Consider the following 13417-nt stretch of genomic DNA (forward strand, 5'->3'; position numbering starts at 1 on the left):
CAAATAATTACGTCATCTACAAGGCATATTCAATATAGTTTCAGAGATGTACTTGCCAAGCACATGGCACACAATTACATTTTTAGAGGAAACTATTAGTAGTAAGGGAAGTGTCCAGAATAGCTACTTTTAATTAAGTAATTTTCTTTGCTTCTTACTCTATTTCTATCCCACTGAGACTGCAGTCTAAAGGTATCAAAATTTTCCGTTCTGTAGAAAGGCAATCTAATGGAATCATGCATATTCCTTTACTTATAAGTATATTGCCTTAGCTTCATGTTTCTTCTGTCTTATTAAGCTTCAACAAATTCAAGCATGTATATTGTTAAGTAATCCAAAAACCCTTGGGTTAAGATGAGAGTTAAGATCCTTCACATTTTTCACTCATGTTCTAAAAACCTTAGGAATTTATTTATCATATTTTATACCGCCTGATATGCATAACTCTAGGTGGTATAGAAAATTTAAAACATTTAAAAGTCACAAATTAAAATACATGACTATGAAAATATAATAAAATTATTAAAACAAAAATTAAAAAATATTAAAATTAATTCTAATTAAAAGCCTGAGAGAACAGGAGGATCTTGAGGGTCTTCCTGAAAACAAACAGAGAAGGAGATGCTCTTATTTCAGCAGGAAGCTTATTCCAAAGCCCTGGGGCAGCCACAGAGAAAGCCCAGTCCTGAGTCCCCACCAAACGAGCCCGTTAAAACTTAAATTGCAAGTTAAGATGCCAATCTGAACTTACACAGCATTTGATATAGACTTTGTACAGCATTGTATATTATATTATGTTGGCTTTAAAAACTGGGATCCATGCACCCACACTTTGCTTTGATCTTTGAGCACAAGATTGGGCTAAGAAGGGAAATTCAACAGGTGCAGCTTCCCATAAATTTCCAAGCTTTTTAAAGCATGAGTAAAAATTTAAATCTCCTTAATGCTTATCCTACATCAAGGGTTTTTGTATTACTGAATTTCCAGGCTTTTTGAGAAAGAAAATGTGACTGGGCACTGTGGGAAAGATACATTTAACAGTTATATTCACCCATGGTGGCTAAGTGGGGTCGCCATATTTATAGGCAATATATATTTGATGTAGAAAGTTAACTTTCAAAGGAAGAATTCTAGGTGCTCATAGGAGGCAGTATACATTCTCTGATGTAGAAGCTCCATGTTCAAAGGCAGCCCACCACAACCTTGTGTATCCTTGCAAGGCTCTACCACCACCTCATGGACCTTTACAAGTTCATTTTTCACACCGCCCTCACAAGTTTATTTGTCATCATGCCCTCACAAGTTTCCTCACATCTGCCTCACATCCCTTCAAAAGTCCATTTGTCACTTCACTGCCATCTTGGGTGTCCATGTTTTTAAAAATGCAGGATGGTGCAATAATAGCGCACAAAAGCTTCAGTGCAATACTATGTTTTTCTAAATAGTGATTGACATCTAGATTCAATAGTACTACTCAGAACTTACTCTAAATATCATATAATTTCAGAAGGACTTCTGTCAAGTAAATGAGTTAGGAAGGATGTCAGCCAATGTTATCCAGTGTGTTTGGTTAATCCATTCTTTGATCCAGGCCAGCTTTTTAATGGTGCTTTAGTTACTTTTAGTCCAGTCCTGGACTAGAGGCAGGCTTAACAAACTGCCAGCAGCAAGAGCACTGATGGCAGACTGAACTTGCTTCTCTGTAAATATATCTGTCTCATTAAACCATTAATATTCCTGACTCAACTCCCCTGTCTTGTCCTTGCATATCACAACTCTTTCCTCTAGATTTACAATCCTCACTGTATATTCAAACAATTAATTTTGGCAAATAACAAAGTAGAGGAATGCAAAGAGGTATAGGCAGAAGCAAACAGGCTTATCATTCTTATCCAATACAGAATGCCACAAGTTCTCAACAGGGGTACTAGTACGCCTAGGATTACTTGAAGGGCTGACGGGGGTACTCAAGTCCTTCGGCCTCCCCACACTGTAGCCACACTATTTGTTCCCCATCTAAGGATCACCAGCTTGAATCCAATGTGCCTTCAGTGATGAGTCCACTGCAGAAGGGGAGGGAGGAGGTGGAGACCCTCCTCCTCTGTCCCTGATTGGCTGGCTACATAGCACGCTGAAGCTCAGTATATCCTTCCCTCAATCTGACTGACAGGCTGAAGAAAATTAGCACTGAGTATTCCCATTTAAATTAATGTGATTTCAGTGGAAATACTCGTGAATAGCTTAGTCTGGATGTAATGCAGTGACTGGAATAGTCTGTCCCATAACTAAAACATTTAAGTAAGTGTGTCTGTGAGCGCACACTCACACACACACGTGTACACACACACACACACACACACACACACACACACACGTGCGCGCGCACGCACACACACACACAATCTGTATGGGATTCCTGAGCTGAAGGTTTGCAATAGCTAGAATACACTTATTAAAACAGGATGGGAAACCTTTCATCATGCCATATGTAAAGAGAAGTATGTATTTAAATTATAGCATCAATACATAAATATCCCTTTTCCAACTACAATTATACTACATCCCACTGTTACACAGTAGATTGAAGGGCTATTTTGTGTATCTAGTGTAAAGCTAAACAAAAACTTTTGCTTCAGTGAATTTCAACGGGCAAATATATAGGGGGGGGGAGGGAGAAAGTGCACCCTTCTGGTTATATTTTCCAACATTGCTGCAGCTCAGTAACAAGCTACTACATCTGACTATGCCAGTAAACTTAAATCATAACAGATGGGCGAGGCTAGTAGAAATGTATACATGACCTTGTAAGGAAGACCAACAGATATCATAGACTGACTGACTCAAAAAATTTTCAGTGCATGGAACATTAACCAAAGGAAGTGAACGGGAAACTGAATAAGTACATGGAAAGGTGCAGGGTTGTTTCCCACCCCCTACCCCCACATTTTCATACGCTTCAAATAACACCATCCACTAAAATTCATGTGAACAACAAATCTTGTTCCTAATGCTGACAGGCAAGTCTGAGAGCCATAAAGTCCTGAATTCTCATACCACTCCTCCTTGTAAACTATGATTATTCCTTTCCTGCTCGCAGCCCTCTATCTAACAAGGGTGCATATGACCTCCATTCCGCTGCTTATTGAGGTTGCTGATTTGAATCCCTGCTGGTATGTTTCCCAGACTATGGAAAACACCTATACTGGGCAGCAGCAATATAAGAAGATGCTGAAAGGCATCATCTCATACTGCATGGGAGGAGGCAATGGTAAACTGTTTCTGTACGCTACCAAAGACAACCACGGGGCTCTGTGGTCACCAGGAGTTGACACTAACTTGATGGCACACTTTGCCTTTACTTTATTTATTTATTTGATTTCTATATTGCCCTTTCAAAAATGGCTCAGGGCGGTTTACACAGAGAAATAATAAATAATTAAGATGGCTTCCTGTCCCCAAAGGGCTCACAATCTAAAAAGAAACATAAGATAGACACCAGCAACAATCACTGGATATACTGTGCTGGGGGTGGACAGGGCCAATTACTTTCCCCCTGCTAAATAAAGAGAATTACCACATTAAAAGGTGTCTCTTAGCCAAGTTAGCAGGGAGTTTAAATAGTTGCAGGATTCTTACACAACATGCCACCAGGAGGCACTTTTTCATTATCTATAATAGCCCCAGATCATCTTTGAACAAAAAGAGTTACACATTGTTACACTGCCTCAGTTGGCCCACTTCCTTGAGCAATGGGAATGTCCAGGGGTTCACAGCACATCTTGGATACTGGTTTCTCTTGGGAGGAGAGTCTCTTCATACCTATGGTATCTTTGTAATATTTGATTATTATTTTTTTTTACATAATGCACTGATTGAGCACTGGATGAAGGTAAAATATAACAGATCATTCCTAAAAGCCAGCAACAGGTTACATCAGAGAAACCCACTCTCCATGCATACAGTGCTTGTCTGCAGGACAGATGCTGCACGCAAGGAGATATATCCTCCTGTAATTAACATTGGGTGCCCAGCACTCAATCAAAGAGCAAAGCTAATGTATTATTCTCAAATTATGTTGGGATGGTGGGACAGTGAGAGTACATTCACCTTCCACAATCCAATGTGGACCAAAAGGGACACATTGCCACTGTCAGGGATAGTTGGGGCCTGTTTGGATAAGACTTTACCAGCCCATCATAAGAAAAAGGGAACCTACTGACAACATGCCGCTCAGGATGTCTTCTGTGGAGATCCTTCTGCTCTCCTAGCATCTATCTATATTATTATTTCTCCAAGACGGGCCATGCGTGGCGACGTGGTGGGAAGGAAGCGATTGGCTGAGTTTGCAAGCAGAAGCACCTGATTGGGCAGTGAGGACTCCCGGGGCGTATCTAGGGTAGGGCAGGCAGGGCACATGCCCCAGGCACCACTTGAAGGGGGGTGCCATTTTTAAAAATTAAAAAAATGGCTGCCGAAAACAAAATAACCACCATGCATGCTCAAATGGCCTCTGTGAGGCCCTAGAGGCCAGTGGGGGGGTTACCTTTGCAGACCCACCTCACGGTCTTTAGGAAGCCCCCCAAAGGGGCTACCGGTAAAAAAAATTTAAAAAAATTAATATAATATAAGACACTTTACACATATTCAGATTGGCACTCTGTACAGAGAATCAGGGCTTGTGAATACTGAGCTGAAGCTTATGAGCTAGAATTGGATTCATTTGCTCTTACTTTGCTTCTTGTGATAAGTGAGTTAAATGTGATGTCTTAATAATATGGCTATTCATGGTGAATTTGGCTTTGAATCAGTGTGAAATCCTTAGTATTAAGGCCACTGGGAGTTTCTTGCTCTTTCTCTCAATTTAACTGTCTTTCTGAAATACTAGAATATATCCCAAGCAGTGACACAGTTTACTCTGCATATCCTTTAATTATTTTCAGAGTATCTGGGGAAAGTCAAATTCTCGATTTATTTTTAAAACTTATATAATAGTGATGCTACAATGCATAGTAGAGAATTAGACAGGCACTTCTGCTTAATTTTCCAAGTACACCTCCACATAGTATTTGGGTATTTCATGAGCCCCAGCACACTGAAATTTGTAATTTTCCAGCATTTTTTGGTCCACTGCTAAATATTTTTTTAAATATTAAAAGATTAAGGAGCTTGACTTGTATTTTTCAGCTGATATAATGGTAAAGTTATCTGAAAGATGGGTGTCAGATGTTTGGACAGGGGGCATAATTTCAGTGTTTGCCCTAGGCGCTATTTTCCCTAGATACGCCTCTGGGGATTCCATATGCAGAGTATGCAAGCAGAAGCACCTGACTGGGCAGTGGGGATTCCATATGCAGATAGGGAGAAGGAGCATGTGAGAGCAGAAGCACCATGGTGATTGGGCAGTGGGGATTCCCTATGCAGATAAGGAGGATAGTTAAGGTCAGTTGGAATGTAGCTGTTACTGGTCAGGAGATGTTCTGGATATAAAAGGATAGCAGGCAGGGTTCTTCTAAAAGACATGTCGTGAGGGAGGAAAGAGCCCCTTCAGGAGAAGGAGGATGCCGTTGTGTAAATGAACAAAATCTGTTAACTCAGGGAGGAAGGGAGGGAGGGAGAAAAAACATGAAGGGAGGGGGAAGAAAGAGTGAAGAGCAAGTGGAGGAGAGCGAAAGAGAAAGAGAAAAAGAAGGGAGGGGAAAGAGAGACAGAAGGAAGGGCAAGGGATGGGACTGAGCCTGTCAGCAGCCTGACAGGGGAATGAGTGGCCATGGCGGCACTGGCAGCAAGGAAGGGTCCGGGCAACAACTGCTGCTGTTTGGGGCTACTGAGGCCATTGTAAGAGGGAGGCAGGCAGGCAATGGGCCTGAGCCTGTCAGCGACCTGAGGGGAACGAACGGCCATGGTGGTGGAAGCAGCGAGGAACGGCCCAGTCAACCACTGCTGCTGCTCCTGAAGGGAGGAGCAGGAGTGGGGCTCAGGTGAGGGTGGGGAGGTCTCTGGAGATAGGGGGCTGCAGCTTGGCCAATAGGCAGCAGCAATGCTGCAGCCACGACCAAGAAGGGTGAGGAGGATGGAAGCAACGGGATGGAAGAGGAGCAGGAGTGCAGACCAGGTGAGGGTGGGCAGATCTCTGAGGTGAGGGGAGCAATCAAGTACTAACGCGCAGATGCTCTAGAGCATGCAAGAGTTCCAGCATTGAAGCGGAGAGAAATAATGGCTGTGGTCAGGATGAAGAGGTAGAGGGCTGGCAGGCGAAGCCCCTCCAGCCAGAAGAGGTGGGTGGACGGCGGACGAAGCCCTGCCAGCCAGGAAGAGGAGGCGGTGGTGGGGAGAAATGAGGGCGGTGGTGAGGAGGTGGGCAGACAGCGAGCAAAGCCCTACCAGCTGGGAGTAGAAGGTGGGAGGCGGTGGTGGGATGGCCTGGCCCTGGCCCGCCCAATGGGGAGAGCTGCGGGGGGGGGGAGCAACTGAGCGAGCGGAGGTGGGGAGAGCGAGCGAGCGGAGGTGGGGAGAGCGAGCGAGCAGCGGGGGGAGAGCGAGCGAGCGGCGGGGGAGAGTGAGTGAGCAGTGGGAGGAGAGAGAGCGAGCAAGCGGCGGGGGAGAGCGAGCGAGCGGCGGGGGATAGAGAGCGAGTGTCGGGGGAGAGCGAGTGAGAGAGCAAGCGGCAGGGGAGAGCGAGCGAGAGGCGGGGGAGAGCGAGCGAGAGAGCTGCGGGGGGGAGCGTGCTGCGGGGGTTGTCACAGGCTCAGTACACAACTGCACAGATGCTCTGTGTGGGGTCAGCTAGTTCTTTTTATCATGTGTGGGAAGGGCTGTTCACCCAAATGGCAGCTATACCCTCACTCCAATACTTGTTTAAACAAGTATTTGGAGAACAGGTATAGGGGACATTCAATGGCCAATAGCCAGGGACAATAGGAATCCAACAGCTGCAGGAGGGCTGAAGTTGTGTAGCCCTGGTCTAGAGTCCACTGCCAGCATTACTGCATCTCTAAAGGTTGCGTAGAAGGAGAATTTTGCCTGAATTTTACCCGAATTTTACTGTCACTGCAGCTGTGTTGTATTCAGGCAAGGCAACCCCAAAGGGCAATAAGGGCCAAGAAGCAATGGGTGCTAGTGTCTGAATTTAGGCCATGAAGTAGGGGTCACAGCAGATCTGGATCAACAGAATCCAAACAGGCACCGAAGGGACAAAAGGGGAGAAAGTAAGAAGGGGTCAAAGAACCTGGGAGCAGGCACTGGAAGAGCAAAAGTCTGAAAGAGCAAAGTCTGAAAAAACAGGTCCACCAGCACTGGAAGGATATAACTGAGGTTCAAGTAGGATCCAGTAAGCCCTCCCTCTTCTTGGTTCTACGTAGTCTCATCCTTCAACATCCATCTGTGTATGCTCATGTTTCATCCTCCCAAAGTGACCCTTCTGTCTCATGAGGGGTCACCCTGCTCTCCTGAAGTAGTATGTAGGCTGCCACGTGAGTTGCCACCACTGACATATCTAGGCCTGAGTTCAACAGTGATGTTGGCCCTGGAGGGTATTGCTGGTTCCTAGTTTTAATTTAATTTCAGACAGCTAACACATCATTAACAATAGAGGTGCATATCTATGAGATCCAAAAATGATTGCCCAATGAGTAAGTCAGAACTGTGACTCAGCTTGTCCAAGATAATGCTCATTGTTCTAAAACGCCTGTCCTGGGGTTACTGAATTGCCAAAGAGTTTTCTTTCTTTTTCTTTCTTTTTTACCAGGGGGCACATGCTTTAATATATCATAACACCTACATGACCAGTTTTATTATTAACTCTTAAAGCCCTCTGGAACCCTGGTCTTAAACCTCTTACTCCAGTGCAATGTTATCTGTGTTTCAATGGGATATAAAACATTTTTAGGGCTGGAGTGTAGAAAATCTACACACAAACTTCCTGTGCGGTAGATTCAATAGCTTGTTGCAAAACTAGGACCTTGGGAACCAATATTTGAAGAACAGCTGTAGTAGATTATGTAAGTTTCCCTTTGTATCAGTCAACCAATCTTTATTATGATCACAGACCAACGTTTCCCATTGCAAACCATACTGACATTGTGGCTTTTAGGGATAGGGCAACCTAAATCGGCATATTTATTTATTTATTCATCCATCCATCCATTCATTCATTCAGTTTCTATACTGACCTTCCAAATATGGCTCAGGGCAGTTTACACAGAGAAATAATAAATAAATAAGATGGCTCCCTGTCCCCAAAGGGCTCACATTCTAAAAAGAAACACAAGATAGACACCAGCAACAGTCACTGGAGGTACTGTGCTGGGGGTGGATAGGGCCAGTTACTCTCCCCATGCTAAATAAAGAGAATCACCACATTAAAAGGTGCCTCTTCGCCAAGTTAGCAGGTGTGTGTGCGTACGTGCACGCGCTTTGCCCATAATGTAATTGGAATTGCTTCTTGCTGTAAGGAATAGTATATTTTTTGTTATATATATAATAATTACCTTCTGAAAATAATTATATTTAAATCAGTGGGTTATCCACAGAGGACCTTACATTAAGAGAGCCACCTACTGGCAATTAGTTATATCTGCTAAATGCACCAAGCACCAAATTTGGATTCATACCAGGGAAGACAACTTCAGTTGGCGTACATTGAACAAAATCTCTGCCCCAGTTGACTGCTACACTCTTCGCTTCTGCAAAACTAGTTAAGTGCACCTGCCTCCATGAAGAGGATTTGACCAGTGACTGACTACTTACTACAAACCATCTAAATATAGATTAGCGGTGGTATGTAAAAAACCTAATTCTGAACATGATCGAGAGTGAACATATTAGACAGGCAGGTCCCTCTCCCCTCAGATTACTCTTATAAACTGTTTTTGGGTTGTCCTCTAGTTCTGGTTTACCAGGAAAGGCCGTACTAGGTAGGAATAGTGGCTGACATTCATTCTAAATGACTAATGAGTAGTCCTATTGAAATTAATTGAACAAGTTAGTTATAACTTGTCCCAGATTGATTTCAATGGTACTACTCATGAATAATTTATTCTGTCAGCGAGTTTTTTTTGTTGTTGTTTGTTTAAATTACAATATACAGTTAGGCCCGAGGGCACTGACCACTGTAATTCAGTTAGCTTTATGAATCGTGAGAAAAGAGGTGTGTAACTGCCAAATTTTGCCGAATGTCAAACAAGCCAGTTCTCTGAACCTCGGGCACTACGTCTCCCAGAATGCCTTTCCCCCCATTGCCGGGGTGACCACTTACTCCTGGGGAGCAATGCATTCTGGTACGTGTGGTCTCCGGGCAATTAAGCGCGTGAGGCCACTGCAGTTGGGAGTCCCCCGGTTGGTGGTGTATTGCGTTGTAGGCAGATTTTGTTTCCTCCCCTGTCCCGGAAACAGTGCTGCTACTGGTGGGGGGCTGCCGGCAGGAGCTTATGGCAGTTGGTGTGGATCAAGAGAGTCGGTGGTGGAACGAAAAGGGAGAGTTTAGCGGGGCCTTTTCTGCTCGCCCGCTTCGCCTCGATGTGGCCTCAACACATTCGGTGAGCGCGCATCTGCTGGGTTGGGGGCGACGTTCGGGAGTTCGGGTTCCTCAGGGCGCCTCTCTGGCTGGGGAAGAAGCGCGCTTTCTGGGCTGACTGGGGGGGTTTGTGTAAAAGCGCACCTTTTCTAATGGATGAATAAGAACCCGAGGCAATGGGACTTACGGTGGGTCTCCCCTGTCATATTTTCTGTGGAGTTGGTGTGCCGTGGAACGGGGCAGTTGTTTTGAAATCCGTTTGATGTAGCAAAAGGGAGAGCTGCTCTGTGGGGAGTTTCAAATATGGGCTGCGTTTTGTGGTGGTGTCTGAAATATTGGTCAGTGACTCTTTGAGGACTAATTGGTAAAAGACTATTAAAAGCAAATTCATTTATTTAAGCATTCTTGGTTAAAACACACACACCACAAGAATTCATAAAAAAAAAAAAAGAGCAACAAACCAGTAAAGGATATTTGTCTACTTAAGTGGGGAAAGGGTGTAGGTGAAATGAGGATAATTACTAGTACATGCGAACCTCTCATAGAGTTGGAGGGAAGGGGTGTGTGTGTGTTTGTGTGTGTACTTGTATGTTTGAATGATTTTCATTAGCTGAAGCATTCTTTCTCATCTAAAAGTCAAGCAAGTATCACTATTCCATCTGGATGGTGATATCACACAAATTACAATTCATTTTTCAACAGTAACATAGAAACAGACATTTCAGTTTTCAACCACAGCAATCCATTATGTTTGTTTGCTTAATGCTACTTAGCCCCCTCCCCTCTTTTAAGCTTTCTCAATGTGTGAATGTGTGCCAGACCTGTTAAGCATGAAATTGGTGTTCTGTTTTCTTAAGATGCATCTATTTAACAAATTTATTTAATTTTAACAATCTCTTATTCTGAGGATTCGGGGCACTATTTCACAAGAAATCCAAACAATTGATTAAAGCTAGTGAAACAAATTTGTCCCTTAAAAAATAAAAATCTGGTTATTCCCATCAGTATTCCACATCCCTTTGAATCTTCTTTTGACAATATTTTGTATACTTACAGATACAGGAACCACCAGAACTTCAGCCACATATTCCTATAAATGTTAACTGGGGGTTTCCTAATCACAGTCAAAATTTTCCTCTTTACTTCACATACTCCTACCGCTTATGGGAAAGTATGCCCTCTAATTTTGATTTTCTCTAACTCTCTCTGGAAGTTTTTCACACCCAGCTTTTGGTTGCATCTCTTCTGGAATGGAGATATGTGCGTCCACCTATCGGCCAGATTTACCCTGAAGTCCATGTGAGCTATCAGGGAGCATTTCACACACAATTCGGGTTTTTCATCACATCGCAGAGTGTAGCCCGATTTATATCCAGGGTTAAAAAAATCCACTTTTTGCATTGGGTTTTTTGGGCAAATTTGAACTCGCAGAAAACCCACAGTAAAGCCTTCTGTTTGAAAAAGCTCCTGGTCACCAATGTAGAAATAACAGGCGAGAAAAACCTTAATGGAGTTTAGTTCACCATAATTATGGATGTTTTATCAGTGCCCTTGAAGAAGAGTATCAACTTGAAATGTATTGAGCCTAATAATTCATTCCGATTGATTGATTGCCTTTATTATGGTCTTACCAGAATAAACATAAGATAGCAGTACAATCAATCATAATAAAACAAATTCTAATGCACTTTTGAGGTTTTCCTCTCGTTGATTTTATGTGATATGAGTCAGCAAATGATTCAGCACTTTTGAGCACCACATTTTGCTGGTAATTGACACCATAATCAAATATACTAATAGTGAACCCCAGCAGCCGAATGCCTATCAGTTTGAAAATGAAATAGGGCCACCCCAAAAACAAGGTAGTAGTTTTGTAGTAGGCTGTAGTGCCTGGACTGGAACATTCATCTTGTGAGCTGGGAATACACTGCAAGATTTTGTTGCAAATCCTATTTTTTCATACTGGCCAATTTCCAGACTAACAAAGACTGTGTGTAGTGATATGTTATGTTCCTCCTCCTTTCTACCTATGTTCCTATGTTCAGGGGAGGGCTATTCTTGTCACTCTTCTTTGCTCTGAAGCAGACTGTGACTCCTGAAAACATGTCCTTGAGGGTTGCACAGTCCTCTGGGACATCTTTTTGAGAGTTTCAGTTGGCTTCAGAGTGAAAGGAAGTCGGAAAATTGCCCTTTCCCCAGAATGCACTGCATGGTTGCTACTATGAACACACTTCCATTAGTCTAGATCAGGCCTGCTCAACTTCGGCCCTCCTGCAGATGTTGGTCTACAACTCCCATAATCCCTGGCTATTGGCCCCTGTGGCTGGGGCTTATGGGAGTTGTAGTCCAAAAACAGCTGGGGGGCCTAAGTTGAGCAGGCCTGGTCTAGATGTTGGCTGCTGTATATGCATGTTGGAGGCAGCTACTTAAACTATACAAAATCTTGTAAATACTTGATGTAGATGGCAGTGACTTACTACTTTCACTGCTAAACTCTATATTGGTTGATTCATCTATTGCAAAAATAATGGGCTTTATTGATTATTCTTGTTGCAGACAAAAGGTACCAATCATGCTTAATAATGGACATAGAGTGATACTGTGTTGCTTCTTATAACTGTTCAGTAGTTGGGTCAAGCATGTGGAGTTATGCTTGAAAAAAGAAAGTGCAAGTATATATTTATGAAACTTGAGGACAGAGTATGGTGATGGTTATTTAGTAGAACAGGAAATGAGAATGACAGTGATCTAAATAATGGCCACCTCCTATGCAAGTGAAGTTGCTTCACTTGGAAGAAAGCCCTACTGAGTTCACTGGGACTTATTTCCAAGTAAGTGTGCACAGAATTGTACCCTAGACATAATAATTAAGGTTAATCTTCTGTCAAGTGAAATTTTGTTTTTGTTTTTTGAGTAAGCTATCTTTTAACAAATAATTTCTTCAGGGGGTTGAGAAGGCTGCATTTTAAAGACAGTGTTCTTAAATGTTTTGTTTGAGTTCAGTTGCCAAACCCCAGATCCACCATTAAAATAATGCCTCCCCATCTCTTGTACATAGCTACAAGCTATGGGTTGTTTTTTTAAAGCATGTGGGAGGGGGAGGAACTGGTACATTGTATGTACCATATACATTATATGCCTGGATTGCATACATTTGCAAACTCTTATCATAAAATGTCATTTTCTCCTTAGTTAAAAGCTGACTGATGCTTCATAAGAAGAGAGGTGGAATGCAAAAGCAGTTCCAAGCTTGAGAAAGCTCTCAGCAAAGTGTCCTCTAGAATCTAGTGGACCCCTCTCCTGATCTACCTGTGTGGGCATCCCTAATACCTTGACAATAGCAGCATGTCAGTTGTTTTGTGATGTCCATTTGCAGGGTGAGGCTCAGAGTGCCTCTTGGCAGTTGTGCTGAGCTATATTTGTTTTTGCTGCTGCTACAAGTGGCAGCAACAGCTGTGGAGCTCTTGCCAGTGGTTGCATTTCAGCCAACCTTTTTTGGTTTTTTAAATTCAAAAGTCTCCAAAGACACACAGCATTGTTCCAGGACACTTTGTGGGTAAGGGAGCTTTGATAATGTGGGTGATGGAAAGAGCTCAGCTGTAGCTACCACCACTGCAGATGAAGGGGAGGAATCCTGTCCATGCGGTGGGGAAATGAGGGAGAAGATTAAGTCCCAATTGGACATGGACAACTTAGCAGCTGCCTGAGTCTTCCTGTGGTGATACAGGCCTGCTGAAATGCATTACTTACTGACAAATTCACTGGCAAAGCAATGCAAGTTATAGCTCTTTTGTAGCTACATTGGTTTTGTTGTCAATCTTCTGAGAATAAATTCTGTCTTTGCATGCCACTCTGGGTTGTTATATAATATATGCTTGCATCTCTGGGTGGTTTATTCCTGGGCTG

At 43.1% G+C, this 13417-nt stretch overlaps 2 protein-coding genes across 5 annotated transcripts in view; one reads left to right on the plus strand and one right to left on the minus strand.

Moving 5' to 3' along the window:
* The window catches only part of DOCK7 (dedicator of cytokinesis 7), a 212440-nt gene extending 202724 nt beyond the window's left edge, over positions 1 to 9716 (minus strand). Inside the window, exon 1 of the mRNA XM_053248313.1 lies at positions 9699 to 9716. The gene's annotated coding sequence lies outside the window, so the exon portion shown is untranslated. The remainder of the gene's footprint in view (positions 1 to 9698) is intronic.
* ATG4C (autophagy related 4C cysteine peptidase) overlaps positions 5528 to 13417 on the plus strand; it is a 51609-nt gene continuing 43719 nt past the window's right edge. The window contains exon 1 of one of the 4 annotated variants that reach the window (XM_053248319.1): positions 5528 to 5568. The gene's annotated coding sequence lies outside the window, so the exon portion shown is untranslated. The other 3 variants (XM_053248318.1, XM_053248316.1, XM_053248317.1) reach the window with 3 other exon arrangements.

Source organism: Hemicordylus capensis, chromosome 4, assembly GCF_027244095.1.
Source record: "Hemicordylus capensis ecotype Gifberg chromosome 4, rHemCap1.1.pri, whole genome shotgun sequence".
Taxonomy (NCBI): Eukaryota; Metazoa; Chordata; class Lepidosauria; order Squamata; family Cordylidae; genus Hemicordylus; species Hemicordylus capensis.